Source organism: Conger conger, chromosome 17, assembly GCF_963514075.1.
Source record: "Conger conger chromosome 17, fConCon1.1, whole genome shotgun sequence".
NCBI lineage: Eukaryota > Metazoa > Chordata > Actinopteri > Anguilliformes > Congridae > Conger > Conger conger.
Genome location: NC_083776.1, coordinates 35671008 through 35686764, shown reverse-complemented (window position 1 = coordinate 35686764; position 15757 = coordinate 35671008). Strand labels below are relative to the sequence as shown.

General features: G+C 42.8%; 2 non-coding genes and 1 pseudogene across 2 annotated transcripts; all 3 read right to left on the bottom strand.

Annotated features, from left to right (window-relative positions):
- Window positions 1-8718: 8718 nt before the first annotated feature.
- On the bottom strand, window positions 8719-8837 carry LOC133117777 (5S ribosomal RNA). The gene has a single exon (XR_009706315.1). It is a non-coding gene; the product is annotated as a 5S ribosomal RNA (ribosomal RNA).
- Window positions 8838-12000: 3163 nt separating this feature from the next.
- On the bottom strand, window positions 12001-12109 carry LOC133117551 (5S ribosomal RNA; annotated as a pseudogene).
- Window positions 12110-12172: 63 nt separating this feature from the next.
- LOC133117213 (U1 spliceosomal RNA) lies at window positions 12173-12336 on the bottom strand. Its single transcript, XR_009706013.1, has one exon. It is a non-coding gene; the product is annotated as a U1 spliceosomal RNA (small nuclear RNA).
- Between the last annotated feature and the right edge of the window lie 3421 nt (window positions 12337-15757).

The window sequence follows — 15757 nt, the reverse complement described above, 5'->3', positions numbered from 1 at the left end:
TGTTTTTGTGCATAGTTGAGTTGCTTGGCCTTGTTTCCATGTCGGAGGTATGGCTTTTTGGCCATAATTCTTCCATGAAGACCACTTCTGACCAGACTTCTCCACACAGTAGATGGGTGTACCTGGGTTCCACTGGTTTCAATTCTGAGCTGATGGCACTGCTGGACATCTTCCGATTGCGAAGGGAAGTAATCATGATGTGTCTTTCATCTGCTGCACTAAATTTCCTTGGCTGACCACTGTATATACGGTCCTCAACATTGCCCGTTTCTTTGTGCTTCTTCAACAGAGCTTGGACAGCACATCTGGAAACCCCTGTCTGCCTTGACATTTCTGCCTGGGAGAGACCTTGCTGATGCAGTATAACTACCTTGTGTCTTGTTGCTGTGCTCAGTCTTGCGATGGTGTATGACTGGGGTCACTAACAGGTGGACCGCGGTCCGAGTACAGACCCAGACGCCATCCCATACGGACCCGGACCAATAGTCAACAAATTATTAAATGATTTTTATTTTTTTATATTTTAAGCGGCACAGCTTTCTAGATTTTAGTTTACGGCACTGGATTGGTTGACCAAACCAATCGCGTGCGAGTCAACCCAGCCACGTGATGCTACTCAGCCAATCAAATCTGTGCATTCAAAGCGATCAACATTGCAAGTGTCTCTGAATGCAGATAGAAGAAAAAGGCGAGAGGCGAGTGACAGGCGAGAAGATTAACGATACAAGTAACGATACAGGGAGAGAAGATGGACAGGCAAGTGAGTGGGAGTCAGGAGATGTAAAATAACTATGGCGCTTTCTAAGACGAGAAAAGTAGACAGCGAAAACAGAGCTTTCAAGACGGAATGGACCAACGCATACATGTTCATTCTTCCCGTCGGGAGCACAAAACCAGTGTGTCTCATATGTTCAGAGACCGTGGCACTTATTAAAAGTGGCAATGTGAAATGCCACTATGAGACAAAGCACAAAGTTTTTGAACAATCATACCCACCCCATTCTGAACTGAGGTCCCAGAAAATTAGCAGTCTCAGAGCCCAATACAATCAATCCACCAGGATCTTAACACATTCATTCACTGCCCAACAACGTGCTCATGAATGTTCCCTCAAAGTTGCTTGGATTTTAGGTCAACACAAAAAGCCCTTTACAGACGTAGGTGTTGTCAAGGAGTGCATGCGTGCAGTAGCTGAAACATTACTTGAGGGTAAACAAAAAGAAGAGCTTTGTGACAAAATAAAGCAAATACCTATGTCAGCATCATCAGCCACAAAGAAAAATGAAATATTAGCCCAGGATGTGCTAGCCCAGCTGGATGAAGCCATTCATAAGACACCATGCGTAGGATTGGCTGTAGATGAGTCCACTGATGTGTCTGACAATGCTCAGCTGTTAGTTTATGCAAGGTTCCTCAACAAAGACAAGAATGAGTTCTGTGAAGACCTGTTAGGTGTAACTTCCCTTCAGACCAGTACAAGAGGAGAGGACATCTACCTGGCCATTAAGGAGATGTTAACAAAGCGAGGAATAGATCCAAAAACAGGTGGTTTCAAAAACCACAGAGCCCCTGCCATGATAGGCAGAGAGAAAGGAGCTGTGGCAAGAATGAAAAAGGACAATCCTGAGCTAATCTCTTACCATTGTATCATTCATCAATCTGTCCTATGCTCCACCCTGTCAGATGAGCATGCTGAGGTGATGAACACAATGATGAAAATGATAAATTTTCTCAGGGCATCCTCTTCTTGTCAGCATCGCATGCTCAGGGAATTTCTCAGAGAAGTTAATGCAAATGCTGATGATCTTTTGCTTCACAACAATGTGAGATGGCTCAGCAAAGGCAGGGTGTTGGAGCGATTTTGGTCCATCAGAAGGGAATTAATTTGCTTTCTTGGCGGATCTGACAAGTCAGAAAGCAACACACTTTTCTCTCTTTTTAAATGATGAGAAAAAGATGGATAATGTGGCATTTTTGGTTGATATCACTTCACACCTGAATGAACTAAATTTGAAGCTACAGGGCAAGGGCAATTCAATTTGTGAACTGATGACAGCTGTCCGCTCCTTTCAGAGGAAACTTGAGGTGTTCAAAGAAGATCTGCAGGGAGACTGTGCACACTTCCCAGCAGTGCAGGAACAGGTTCAGGGACAGAGAGATGTGTCTTTTTTTGTTGACTTTGTTGATAAGCTGATTGAAAACTTCAGGAAACGTTTTGACAGCTTCAGCTTTGGAGAGCAGCTCACCATGTTCATTCAGAACCCATTTCTCATCACCGATGTCAGAGGGTTCTCAAAGGAAGTCACACAGCACTTCAAGTGGGCAAATGCTGGGCCTCTCCAGATGCAACAGGTTGATCTCCAAGCAGATGTGGCCCTGAAACAGCAGTTTGGAAGAACTGACCCTGCCACTTTCTGGCTCCAAATGGTCTCTCAGACAGCTTTCCCAGGTCTGAGGAAGTAGCCCTGTACATCTTGACCATGTTTGGCTCCACATACAGCTGTGAGGCAGCTTTCTCCACCAAGAACATAATTTAAATGAAATATCGTTAAAATCCTGGCAGGACAAGCTAGAGCTCAATTCTCTCACTGAACAACAGAAAGTGGGGAAGTGGAATATAAGAGGGAAAGAAAGAGAAACTGTAAAATTGTTAAGATGTTTTGAGATCTATCAGTTGTAAAATTGGTTGAGACTGTTAAGTCGAGATGTGAAAGTTAAAGAAAAAGGGAAACTCAAGCTGCTGCTACACTTTATTTTATTTTTTCTGAAATTAAATTGTGAATCTTTGTTTTAAGCTATTTTTAGCTATTTTATTTATTTTCTCTTTCATTTTTAAATGTAGCCCTTCTTTAACTTGATGATGGAAGAAGATTGTACACAGGCTATATCTAAAGTAGCGTATTATGTTTCAATGTTAGCAATAAATGTTGTTGAAATGTTTTTTAACTTGTATTTTCCTTCATTTAACAGTCCATTGTTGATTACAGGCCTTGTCATAACGCAAGTTAGACATTATGATGTTCCGGACCTTTGCTTGAGGAGATTTTCCCTAACTGGACCTCTTTGAAATTTAGTTGGATACTCCTGGTGTATGACTTCTGACATTAAACTGTCTTCCACAACTTCACCTTGGAAGCAGAGTTTGGCTGTTCCTCACCCAGTTTTAACCCTCCTACACAGCTGTTTCTGTTTCAGTTAATGATTGTGTTTCAACCTACATATTAAATTGATGATCATTAGCTCCTGTTTGGTATAATTGGTTAATCACACACCTGACTATATGCCTACAAAATCCCTGACTTTGTGCAAGTGTACCTAGAATAATTGATGCTGGTTTGAAGGCAAAGGGTGGTCACACCAAATATTGATTTGATTTAGATTTTTCTTCTGTTTACGCACTTTGCATTTTGTTAATTGATAAAAATTAACAATTAATATTTCTATTTTTTAAAGCATTGTTACTTTACAGCATTTACAGCAACACCTGCCTAAAACCTTTGCACAGTTCTGTACATTTCACCTCCTGAAGAGATTGAAGGACCCCCCTGAACAACAACTGAAAGAGGGTACAGCAAAAGCCTGGAAAAGCATCACAAAATAAGTTTTGTGATAAGTTTTGATGCCAAAAGGAGGCTATATGAAAAGGAGCTGTAATATGAATGACTTAATTCATTCATTTTTCATGTACTTACACATGTATCTTTGCTTCTGGCCAGGAATCCCTGCTGCAAAACATCTTCCAGGATACATGTGTTCTGTCTCTTCCACTTTTTAGATGGTTTATGATTGGAGATCAACATCGTTTTTTTTCTGAAGAAGAGATTTTTCACCTTCGGATGCAAAGATAAAACTGTTAGGCAGATTTGTATGATTAGTCATTTCCAACGTACCAATGTTTCCAAGGTCATGCTTCATGGCCGATGAATCTATAACATTTTTCAATCTTTGTGGACATTTAAAAAAATAATATTGGTGTACAACTAGGGGCTGAACATGTCCAATTCCTACCCTAATTTTCAATGAGATCAGCAGTTTCTGAGATACTCAATCCACCCTGTCTGCCACCAACAATCATTCCACGGTCAAATAGCCACCCCACAGCCAATCTCGCACATTTGAGTCAGAGGAAGACATCTCATACAGAGGGAGCCAAATAAAATGTCCACAGGAACAAATAATCTCAGGCAATGAACTGAAGTGGTAGACAGCAGGAGGCCCTGTCTCGGATGCAACACAGGGGCAACCCAAACGCTGCCGTTTCTACTTTCAGAGAGACACAATATCCTTTTTCCATCCATTGCCTTTACAGTTAAAATAGCAAATGATCATGCACCTCTATGGGTCTGTTTGTCTTTAAATGAGAAGTGGCCATGGTAATGGCAACTGAAAGCATTTGCGTTACGACCAATCAAAACCTGACTGTAAGGCAGTTCACATACCCCCGTCTGCTGTAGGATCAAGATTACAATGTGAAAGATTATTCATGTGTATTTATCATGAATATGAAAAAAAAAACACTGGCCATCTGTTAAATATGTCATCTGAAAGGAGTAATAGAATTTCAGTATCAGTTTACAAAATTCCATTAAAAGCTGTCACTTGATTGACGCCATCTTGATTAGTGAGATATTAATCAGGAGATGATTAGCACCCTGAGCGGAACAAGCTCTGTCTTCTGCTGAGCTCAAATCCAAAATGCAGTCCATCACCGTGTTTCAGTCCATATATTATTTATGGCAGCATTGCCAGAGAATGTTCTGGCTTTAAAAAAAAAAAGTATTTGTATTCTAGAGAAGTGGCACCCATGGTTTTGGTGCTGGAACCCCACAAGTCTTCCCAACATGCCTCCTGAGCTTGACCAAGACCAACAACACTGTAGACTGGGGTTTGTCTGTCCAAATTTCCAATAATAAATAGGCTTGTTTTCCAACTTTCCAAACTTTTCAACAAGAGTTGATTTATTTATATATTGCAATGAGCATTGTGTGTTTCATCATACATCAAGCAAATAAGTGTTCATTTTTTAGAATGAAGAAAACATTTGAATGGCTTCTTTGATATATTTGAATATTAAAGGTTTCATGCATGTGAAGTAGTAGATGTTAACTTCAGTTTGTTACACCTACTTTTTTATGATTGTCTCAAATTAAACATTCTAGGTTAATTCAAGTGAGTGTAGGTTTTAGTTTCATCCAAGGTACAGATGTATTAAACCGAAGTAGAAAGGTTTAGGTTTTCCGTTTTACGTTAACCAAAATAAACTTTCTTTTTCACTGTAGTGTGCCTAGAACAGTACACATGAACTACTGTGTCATTAAACTTGCTGAAATTAAACAATAAAAGAAAACTGCAAGAGTCTTACCTGTTTTCTTGTTTTGGTGTTTAAAATGGTTTTGGTAAGCTCCAGTATAGTGTCTCTGTGATCTCCTGATATTGTGAGTCCACACAGTGAAACTAAAGAAGGTGACAGGTTTGACACTGATCCTGCCTGGTGATACCAATTACTCATGCATCTTTAAACACGTTTGACCTTCTGTCGTTGAGTGCTACATTTTGTTGGTGCCACAAATCGCATGTTGTCATTTTGTTTTTCATTTTGTGTTAATTCCCTGATGTTTTTATTCAAAAATGTAAATTCTCTGAAGTATTAATAATCAGTAGCATACTATCATGTTGCCCTCAGCTCCCCTTTGCAGTATTTTCTGATCTTTTTGAAAATGTATTTCAAATCAATTTTATTTACCCTCCCAGCTCATCAGCTTTACCCGCCCAGCTCCACCCAGCTCCGCTGCTTTAACAATTTGTTCTTCACCAGTAGACCATTGGATGCTTTGGCAGATTCCCTTTTCCATTTCTTTGGGAGGGATGTCTTTTATTATTTTTTCATCTGAAATCCTACGGAAGGATGGTGAAGGACCTTTCCATGCTCCTGAAGATGTGTGGATCATCATTGAAGGTGTTGAAGTGCTGAATTAACTACCTTCATTCTGTGCCTGTGCTATACTATTTGTCCTAATGTATGCACTAAACCTGAGCTACAACTTACCATTCAGGTGTTCCAAAAGATTTCCATACTGGAGGGACAGAGGAAATGGTGCTGACTTTGTATGTGAAGCTGAGTAAACACACACACGCACACGCACACACGCACACACGCACGCACGCAAGCACACAGCCTGTGCCTTCACACACATACTCCCACACAAGCACACTGCCTGTGAATCACACACTCTTTCTCTGCCCTGTGACACACACACACACTGCCTGTGACACACAATCTCTCTCTACCCTCTCTACACACACACACATACACACACACACACACAGCCTGTGACACAAGCACACACTCTCTCTGCCCTGTGACACACACACACAATCTGTGACACACACACAACCTGTGACACAAGCACACACTCTCTCTGCCCTGTGACATACACACACATACACACACAACCTGTGACACTCTCTCTTTGCCCTTTGATAAACACACACACACACACACACACACACACTGCATGTGACACAAGCACACTCAATTTAATTCAAGTTGTTTTATTGGTATGACAAAACATTTCTTTAAAGGCATTTGGCAAACGCACTTATTCAGAGCGACATACAATTGATTAGACTAAGCAGGAGACAATCCTCCCTGGAGCAATGCACATTGTAAGCACATTAGGCCGGGGGGTGCATTGTTTTGTTATTTAAATATGCTGGTATGTAGTGGTGTTCATGATCATGTCTTAACTGGTGCTCCAGGACATGTAGAATAATTTTTTTTTTAAAGACCACTAGCCATATTTAAAAATGCATCCATCTAATCCTACACCAGTTTCACCCTTCTTCCCTCCATTAGAATTACATGGCACTGCATGTGGTGAAACTTTTATAAATATTATCTCAATATAAATCAACGGCAACGGCAAAGCAACGGCCCTAGAAATGATCCTTGTGGGACACCCTTTGTTAAAAAGACTGGGTCAGATATGACATTGCCATGTTTAACAAACTGAGAACGATTAGACAGATAGCTGTGGAACCACTTTGTCGTTTTGCTTCCGATACCAGCCCTCAGCACATTGGTAATGAGTAACAGGTGGTCCACAGTGTCAAAAGCCTTTTTAAGGTCTATGAACAAAGCAGCACAAGTACGTTTTTTGTCTAAGGCCTCTTTGATGTCATCCATGTCACAGTACTATGCCTGGACTGGAAACCAGATTGCATATCGTTTCAAACTGTGTGAGTCTAAGGAAGATTTCAGTTGAGAAGCAACTAGTGATTCTAAGATTTTAGAAAGGAGAGAAAGATTTGACATCAGTATATAGTTATTTGTGTGAGACAGGTTACTAGCTTTAAAAAGGGGCGGGACATCAGCTTGTTTCCAAGTAGTTGGTACCTGATTAAGACCAACTGAAATATTGAAAATGTGGGAGATGGGCTATGCAATTACCAATGCAGCTGATTTCAGAAAAAAGGGGTCCAAACCATCAGGCCCGGCAGCCTTTTTAGGGTCGATAGTTTTTAATGAACGTAAGACGTCACAGCGTTGAAAGTGTTCATTACATTACATTACTGGCATTTGGCAGACGCTCTTATCCAGAGCGACGTACAGTTGTTCAAAGTCCAAGGATAGGGCAGTGGCTCAGGACCTACCTAAAGAATCCCAATACACTGAGGATTCAGCTGGGAGCCTGCCGATCAAAAATACGACCTGCCTTCTCAAAATGACTATTAAAAGCATTTAACATATGAGATTTGTCTGTCATTATGTCCTTACCAATATGCAACTCCTGACGAAATTCGGAAACTTTTTTATTTTGTAAAACTTTGATTGTCTTCCAGAATTTTGAATAATTATAAAAATTGTCCTGTGATTTAGCTTTCCTAATTATACAGTTGCACTGACTTTTGGTCTTTCTTGCTTAAGACCACTGGTTATTTCTATTGAAATAGAAATAACCGTCTTTCTGCTTTAAATTAAAACACACAATGAAGACTTGGAGTGCCAACACTAGCAGCCGACATCCCCAAAGCAAACACAGTGCACAAAACACACAAATAACCTTTAACTACAAAAAAATTCAACATTTTGCTGCCGATTAAAACACTGCAAACACCGAAAAGAAAAAACTGAATATATATACAACAAAATTTCAATCACGCAAAGAAGTCATCTAAAGACGCCAAAGCTTCAAAAGATAGCGATACTGCCACACAGCATGGAAGGCCTCACGAGGTATCTCCCTGCCAGGTAAGTCTGAGCTGGAATCCACAGGGGAGGGGCCGGACCACTTGGTAGCCTAATATGGTTTCTGCGTATTAGCCGAGCGAGTTCAAAAGTCTGATTTGCGCTCTTGCAACTGCATAAACGATGGCAACCTTTTTATTCATTTACTTATTTTTTATGGTTTTTTTGGGGGGGGGGAGTTTTGCGTGTTTTCCCACCATATTTCAAGCACTAATTTCTGTTTCCCCACAATGCAACCGTGTACATTGCACTCAGCAACAAATAGAGTGGATTTCAGTCGTGAATAATCATGAATAGCGCCGTACGTAATTAATTTGTATGCTAGCCTTGTTTCTTTGCAATGCGCTGCTTAAGTGTCTGGGTAAGACATGAGAAGCATAAAAGTGTAATAGACTAAACGATATAGCACTGTGCGTGACGTGTTGGACGTTGGGAAACAGCAGCGCCTGTCCAAAAGCATCGTGAAAAAAAGCTTACAGCACCTGGTATTCCCAGGCGGTCTCCCATCCAAGTACTAACCAGGCCCGACCCAGCTTAGCTTCCGAGATCAGACGAGATCGGGCGTATTCAGAGTGGTACGGCCGTAAGCAATTGAAAGGCTGCACAATTGCGTATTTATACAGTTAGGAGCGATAGTAGGCTGTTGATGTCGTGAAACGTGACTCTGTGGTCCGTTTTCATGTTAAACAAAAGAGCGGAATAAGTCGCGATAATGATGATCAAGTCGGACATAGGTTACAGACAATTCGTCCGTGGACACTAAGAAGCGGCAAAGTGCGTGCGAAAAAGCGTGTGATAAACGAGTCTATCTTTTCACTGTTTGATCAGTGGAGAGCGTGAACGCAGTCCCCCACGAGCAGAAATTATGCAGTCGAGATTACCACATCTGTGGAAATCGGCGGAGTGCAATGGGTGAACCTTTTCCTTTTAAAAGGTTTTTCTCAAAAATAAATAGTAGTAATTAAATACATAAATACATACATACATGAATAAATAACTACATAAATGCACACATAAAACAACAAAATACAGATACATACAACATTTAACACAGACATAAAACTTAAACAATTAAATTAAACTCCTCTCTCTTCCCCCCTTTCCTCCCCCTTCCCCCGCCTTACCCTCCTCTCTTCCCCCCCTACCCTCCTCTCTTCCCCCCTTACCCTCCTCTCCTCCCCCCCACCCTCCTCTCTTCCCCCCCCTTACCCTCCTCTCTTTCGCCCCTTTCCTCTCCCTTACCCTCCCTGTACAAATAACATGAACTACAAAAAATTTAACAGAATTACAAAGAAAAAAACTAGCCCTGAAGGGCCTTACCCCGTAATCAGCTGCTGCTGATTAAAACTCCATCCACTGCAATCACCTAAAAGAAAAAACTGAATATATATACAACATCCCCTCTTCTCTTCTCCAAACTATCACACCTGACCTTCTCCCATTTGTCACCTCCCTTGTCAACTCCTCCCTGTCTTCCGGCTGTTTTCCGGCATCCTCCAAGAGGGCCCACATCACTCCGCTGCTAAAAAAGCCTATTCTGGATCCCTCAATCATCCAGAACTACCGCCCGGTATCTCTTCTTCCTTTCCTTTCTAAAACTATAGAACGAGCCGCTTCTACTCAACTTTCTTCTTTCTTTTCTAACAACAACCTGCTAGACCCCCATCAGTCTGGCTTCAGATCGGCCCACTCGACAGAGACTGCGCTCCTCTCCGTCAGTGAATCACTCCATGCCGCACGAGCAGCCTCCCTCTCCTCTGTCCTCATTCTTCTAGATCTCTCTGCTGCCTTCGACACTGTGGATCACTCCATCCTCCTGTCAGCTCTGTCAGCAACGGGCATCTGTGGCACAGCCCTGGACTGGATTGAGTCCTACCTCTCTGGTCGCTCCTTCCAGGTTGCCTGGGCTGGTTCGGTATCGACACCTCTGCCCCTCGCCACAGGAGTTCCCCAGGGCTCAGTCCTAGGCCCGCTTCTTTTTTCTCTTTACACTCGCTCCCTTGGCCCTGTGATCACTGCACATGGACTATCCTACCACTGCTACGCAGACGATACCCAACTCTTCGTCTCGTTCCCGCCCTCTGATATGCAGGTTTCAGCCCGTATCTCTGCTTGCCTGAGGGACATCCAGAGCTGGATGGACAACCACCATCTAAAGCTCAACCCAGGCAAGACTGAAATGATATTCATCCCTGCTAAAACCTCTCCCCATCTGGATCTCTCCATTTCCCTCGGGGATACCACACTCACGCCGTCACCCAGTGCAAGGAACCTTGGTGTGGTGATGGACAGCAGACTGTCCCTTTCCGAGAACATTGCGGCGGTGACCCGGTCTTGCAGGTTCTTCCTATACAACATACGGAGAACCCGCCCCTTTCTCACCCCCTACTCGACCCAGCTCCTGGTCCAAGTGATGGTTCTGTCCCGCCTGGACTACTGCAATTCCCTCTTGGCTGGCCTCCCAGCGTCCGCCATCAGACCCCTCCAACTCATCCAGAATGCAGCAGCAGATCTGGTCTTCAACCTTCCCAAATACTCACACGTCACCCCCCTGCTTACTTCCCTCCACTGGCTGCCTGTCATGGCTCGCATCAAATTCAAAACATTGGTGCTAGCCTTCCAAGCAGTTAAAGGGTCTTTCCCAGCTTATCTACAAAAAATCATCAGACCCTACACCCCTGCCAGACCTCTTCGTTTAGCCTCCACAGGCCGCTTGGCACCTCCCCCTCTCCGAACCTCCACCTCACGCTCACGACTACTGTCTGTTCTGGCTCCACGGTGGTGGAACAAACTCCCCGTTGAGGTCAGAACTGTAGAATCTCCCCACCTTCAAGCGCAAGCTGAAGACACACCTCTTCAAGCAGCACCTCTCCCCATCCCTCCCTACCTCCCTGTGAACCTTAATTGTTGTCTCTGTGACTTGCTTTGTGTATCGGTATTTTTAGTTGGCTAGGTAAGCAGTGTTTAGATAGTTAACTTTGGTCACTTTTGCTTTGTTTCTTTGTTTGTTTGTTCTCAAAAAAAAAAAAAAAAGGCCCTCGTCCTTATCTTTGTTGTACAGGTACAAGTTGAAATTGTACTTCCCTCTAGGGTCTTTCAGCAAACTGGTTATGGGTATGCACTTTGTTGTACGTCGCTCTGGATAAGAGCGTCTGCCAAATGCCAATAATGTAATGTAATGTAATGTAACAACAAAATTTCTATCACACAAAGAAGTCATCTAAAGACGCCAAAGTTTCAAAAGATAGCGATACTGCCACACAGCATGGAAGGCCTCACGAGGTATCTCCCTGCCAGGTAAGTCTGAGCTGGAATCCACAGGGGAGGGGCTGGACCACTTGGTAGCCTAATACGGTTTCTGCGTATTAGGCGAGCGAGTTCAAAAGTCTGATTTGCGCTCTTGCAACTGCATAAACGATGGCAACCTTTTTATTCATTTACTTATTTTTAATGGTTTTTTTGGGGGGGGTTTTTCCCACTATATTTCAAGCACAAACTTCTGTTTCCCCACAATGCAACTGTGTACATTGCACTCAGCAACAAATAGAGCGGATTTCAGTCGCGAATAATCATGAATAGCGGCGTACGTAATTAATTTGTATGCTAGCCTTGTTTCTTTGCAATGCGCTGCTTAAGTGTCTGGGTAAGACATGAGAAGCATAAAAGTGTAATAGACTAAATGATATAGCACTGTGCGTGACGTGTTGGACGTTGGGAAACAGCAGCGCCTGTCCAAAAGCATAGTGAAAAAAAGCTTACAGCACCTGGTATTCCCAGGCGGTGTCCCATCCAAGTACTAACCAGGCCCAACCCTGCTTAGCTTCCGAGATCAGGCGTATTCACAGTGGTATGGCCGTAAGCGAAGGAAAGGCAGCACAAGGGGGAATTTGCGCATTAATCAAGTCTATCGTTCGACCGCTTGATCAGGGTAGAGCGCGAACGCAGTCCCCCACTAGCAGAAATTATGCAGTCGAGATTCCCACATTTGAGGAATTCGCAGGGGTCAACACAGCCGGAGTGCAATGGCCGAGCCTCGCCCTGGGTGAACCGCCTGCGTGATCACGGTATCTCCGCTTCCAGATAAGTATGAGTTGGAATCCGCAAGGGATGGGCCGGACCGCTTGGTGGTACATTGCACAGTTACGGTTTCTGCGTATTCGGCTAGCAGCCCGTCAAGTCACATTGTCTAGCCGGTTCAAAAGACTGATTTGCGCTCTTGCGGCTAGCTGCATAAACGATGGCAACCTTTTTATTCATGTACTTATTTTTTTCATGTTGTCGTGTCTAGGAAACGACAGAGTCCAAATCTTCAATTTGTCGAAAAACATCTTCACGAGGGAAAAAACAACACCACGGCAGCAAGTTCTTCAGGAAAATCAGACTTTATTAACATCAGCGCATGAAGCCGGATCTGTTCTCCAGAACTGAACCCCGACTGTCATTTTTACACCCATTTTATACACAGTTACTCCACCTACAACTCCTCCTCAAACCTCATTCTGGCAGATCACCCACACTGTTCTTATCGTAACTCCTCCCAACGCTCCTCCCACAACGTCATTGTGGCAAATTGCCAACGGTCCTTACGCTCTGCCAACTCTGTACAAAGTTCAGGGCATTCTGCCAACTCTGAACAAAGTTCAGGACTCCCCCTGTCCTCACTTCACCCCGCACCTGCTCTTGGCAAACTACCAGACCTCATAAAGTTCTGGTTGCCCCCTGTTGTAGGAATTTTAATGTATTTCTGTAAGAAAACACTCAGAGACAAAGGCAGTAAAATAATTCAATCTTTACTATGCATAGGGTCCAAGTTACATGCAAAAACAAGGACAAAGGGTCCAGGACCTTTGTCTGGATATATGTAGGCACAGAGCGCAACAAATGTACGCCCCTTCATTAGTATTTCCAATAATCAATATTCAAAGACAATCCACCCCTCTTCTCCTTGCAACAGATGTTTCTTAAACTTCTCCTCCCTTAAGGTATCTGTCCACGTGAATGTATGTTTTGGGAACATTCCGAAGGGCCCTCGCTTATCTTGTTTAGGTTCCCTGTCTCCAGGGAGAGATACTCCCAGATCAACACTCTGTCGACGCAGAATGTTGATGATCTGTGAGAATCACAGGCACCTCCTTCTCAAAAAAACAGATACCATGCTGTTTCTATGCCTAGTGGTGCCTTGTGGCCTTCAAAGCCCGCAGGGCAGAGAAGGAAAAGAGACATCTCAACTCACACAGTTTACAGAAAATAGTTTCCATTAATACAAAGCAAGTTATGATACTTTAATAAGTGTGTATGCTCTGGATCACTCCACCATAAGCAACCAATAATAGTATAAGAAATTAGTAAAGGATAAGCAATTAATAATATGATAAGCAATTAATAATGAAATAATCACATGAATATATAATTTCAACAACACCCCCCTCTAACACACACGTCATCCATACACGTCACTCTGTATCTTTCGCTTTTATAAGACGAACTAAGCAGCAGTAATCTTTGAAAATATACAGACATACTAAACATTCGATTTAATATTCACTTCTAATATGCTTTTCTAATATACGGACATACTAAATATTTGATTAATTATTCTCTTCTAAGGGAGTAAATGTACGTTGCATTCTTTGCTCTCATTTCAAAAGTTTTCACTGTGGTTTCTTGCGTTTTCATAAGCTCAGCTATAATTAATGTTCTAGGTCAAATAGATACACTCCTGGCATAAAACATTGAGAGTCCCGGAGAAATCAGCTGCAAAGGCATATCTCGCTTTGCCCGTGTCCTTGACTACACAGTTCGAGACACCTCCCCCGCCCCAGCTGGCTCACTGTGTAATTCTTGCACAATTTGGCAGTTAATCAGTTTGAAACTATACAGGGTACATATCATACTTTAATATGTATATATTGATACACATTAGCATACATCGTCGAGAGTTTTGGAGGAACCAGCCTGTTCACTAAGGTGGAGTCTGATTTTGACTTGTGATTGTTTATCATGCTTTAAGGAGGGAGATCTTTTGTTCTGTGAATTTTCCCCTACATTCTTTTGGGGTCAAAACCTATGGCTCCGAATATCTCCCTTGGTCAGTGCACCATATTAAGTTGGGTTCCTGCACATCCCCTGCTGCTATAGCAGCATCCAATTGCCTCAGACTCCTCAATATAATGGCGTTTCCATGGTTCCTTCAACACTCTCTGCACAAGTGCATCCTGCGTAATTTGACTGGCCCAGTAAAGCTGTATGTATTATCCTAAGTGACCCAACTATTACAATTATCACACACTTCTTTTAATTTTGTCAACACGTTGATTCGTAGCACGAGGAATCACCGTAGTCCATAAAAAACCCTAAAAAACGGGGCGAACACCCCAACCAAAATAACAACATATAACCCAGAAAAAACACTAGGCACGGAAATAAAGAACCATGAGACGCAGCTCAAGAAAAACACAAACCCAAAATACAAATACCGGGTACAACGTCCCTCACCCACAAGCTCACATGACCAGGAAAATAAAATGAGACAAAGAACCTTTAGGAAGGCTTCTGGCTCTGTGTTACTACTCTGTCTAAGTTCACCAAGTTTACTTTTATTTTTACTTTGATTATCTACTCCAATTAGAATCAGATAAATACCAGCTATCATAAATACTACCACTACCAGCATCATCAAAATTGCACTGATTCTGAGATCACGTGACCCATCGGCAGCGATGCCAGCATAGTTTTTAGCTCTGCTCTCATAGTCTTGTTTTCTCAATAATCCTATCATATACCTCGAATACTTCAACATCTTTTCAATCATGAATCCTTCCCCAAACAAAGAAACACGGAAAAGGGATAATGAACAATCGCCTTTAAAGAAAAAATTCAAGGATTCTGCCATCTCCAAGGAAGAACTCGATGCAGCTATAGCTAATAGCATAAAGCTAGCCCTCCAAGAACAACAATGTGGTCTAGATGTGGTGGTAGCCTCCGCTGTCAGGGAAGCTGTTGACTCTATCCTGGTCCCAGCACTGCGTGATTTACGAATGGAAATTCAAAAAGCTCATGAAACCGTGAAGGAGATTAGCAGTGAACTTGAAAATATAGCCCAATCTACTAAAAGGACCCAAGACCGCATGGAGTCTGTTCAGGCAGCTGCACGAGAGGATAGGCGATCGGTTATCGAGCTAAGAACACAGCTAGAACAGCTCACTACAAAGTTGACAGATCTGGAGGACCGGGAGCAAAGAAATAACTTAAGGCTGGTTGGCTTACCAGAAACAGTGGAGGGTTCGGATGCAATCAGCTACCTCAAAGATAATCTCCCCAAGTCGATCCCTTCATTAGTGCACCGAAACATTGACATTGACCGGGCTCATCTTGTGTATAATGGAGGAGAGGCTAATTCCAACAAGCCACGCACCCTCATCTTCAGATTACTGCGTTGGCAAGACAGATCAGCTATCCTTAACGGGGCACGTCAAGTTTATCCAGTGAAGTGCACTTCCAACGGAGCCA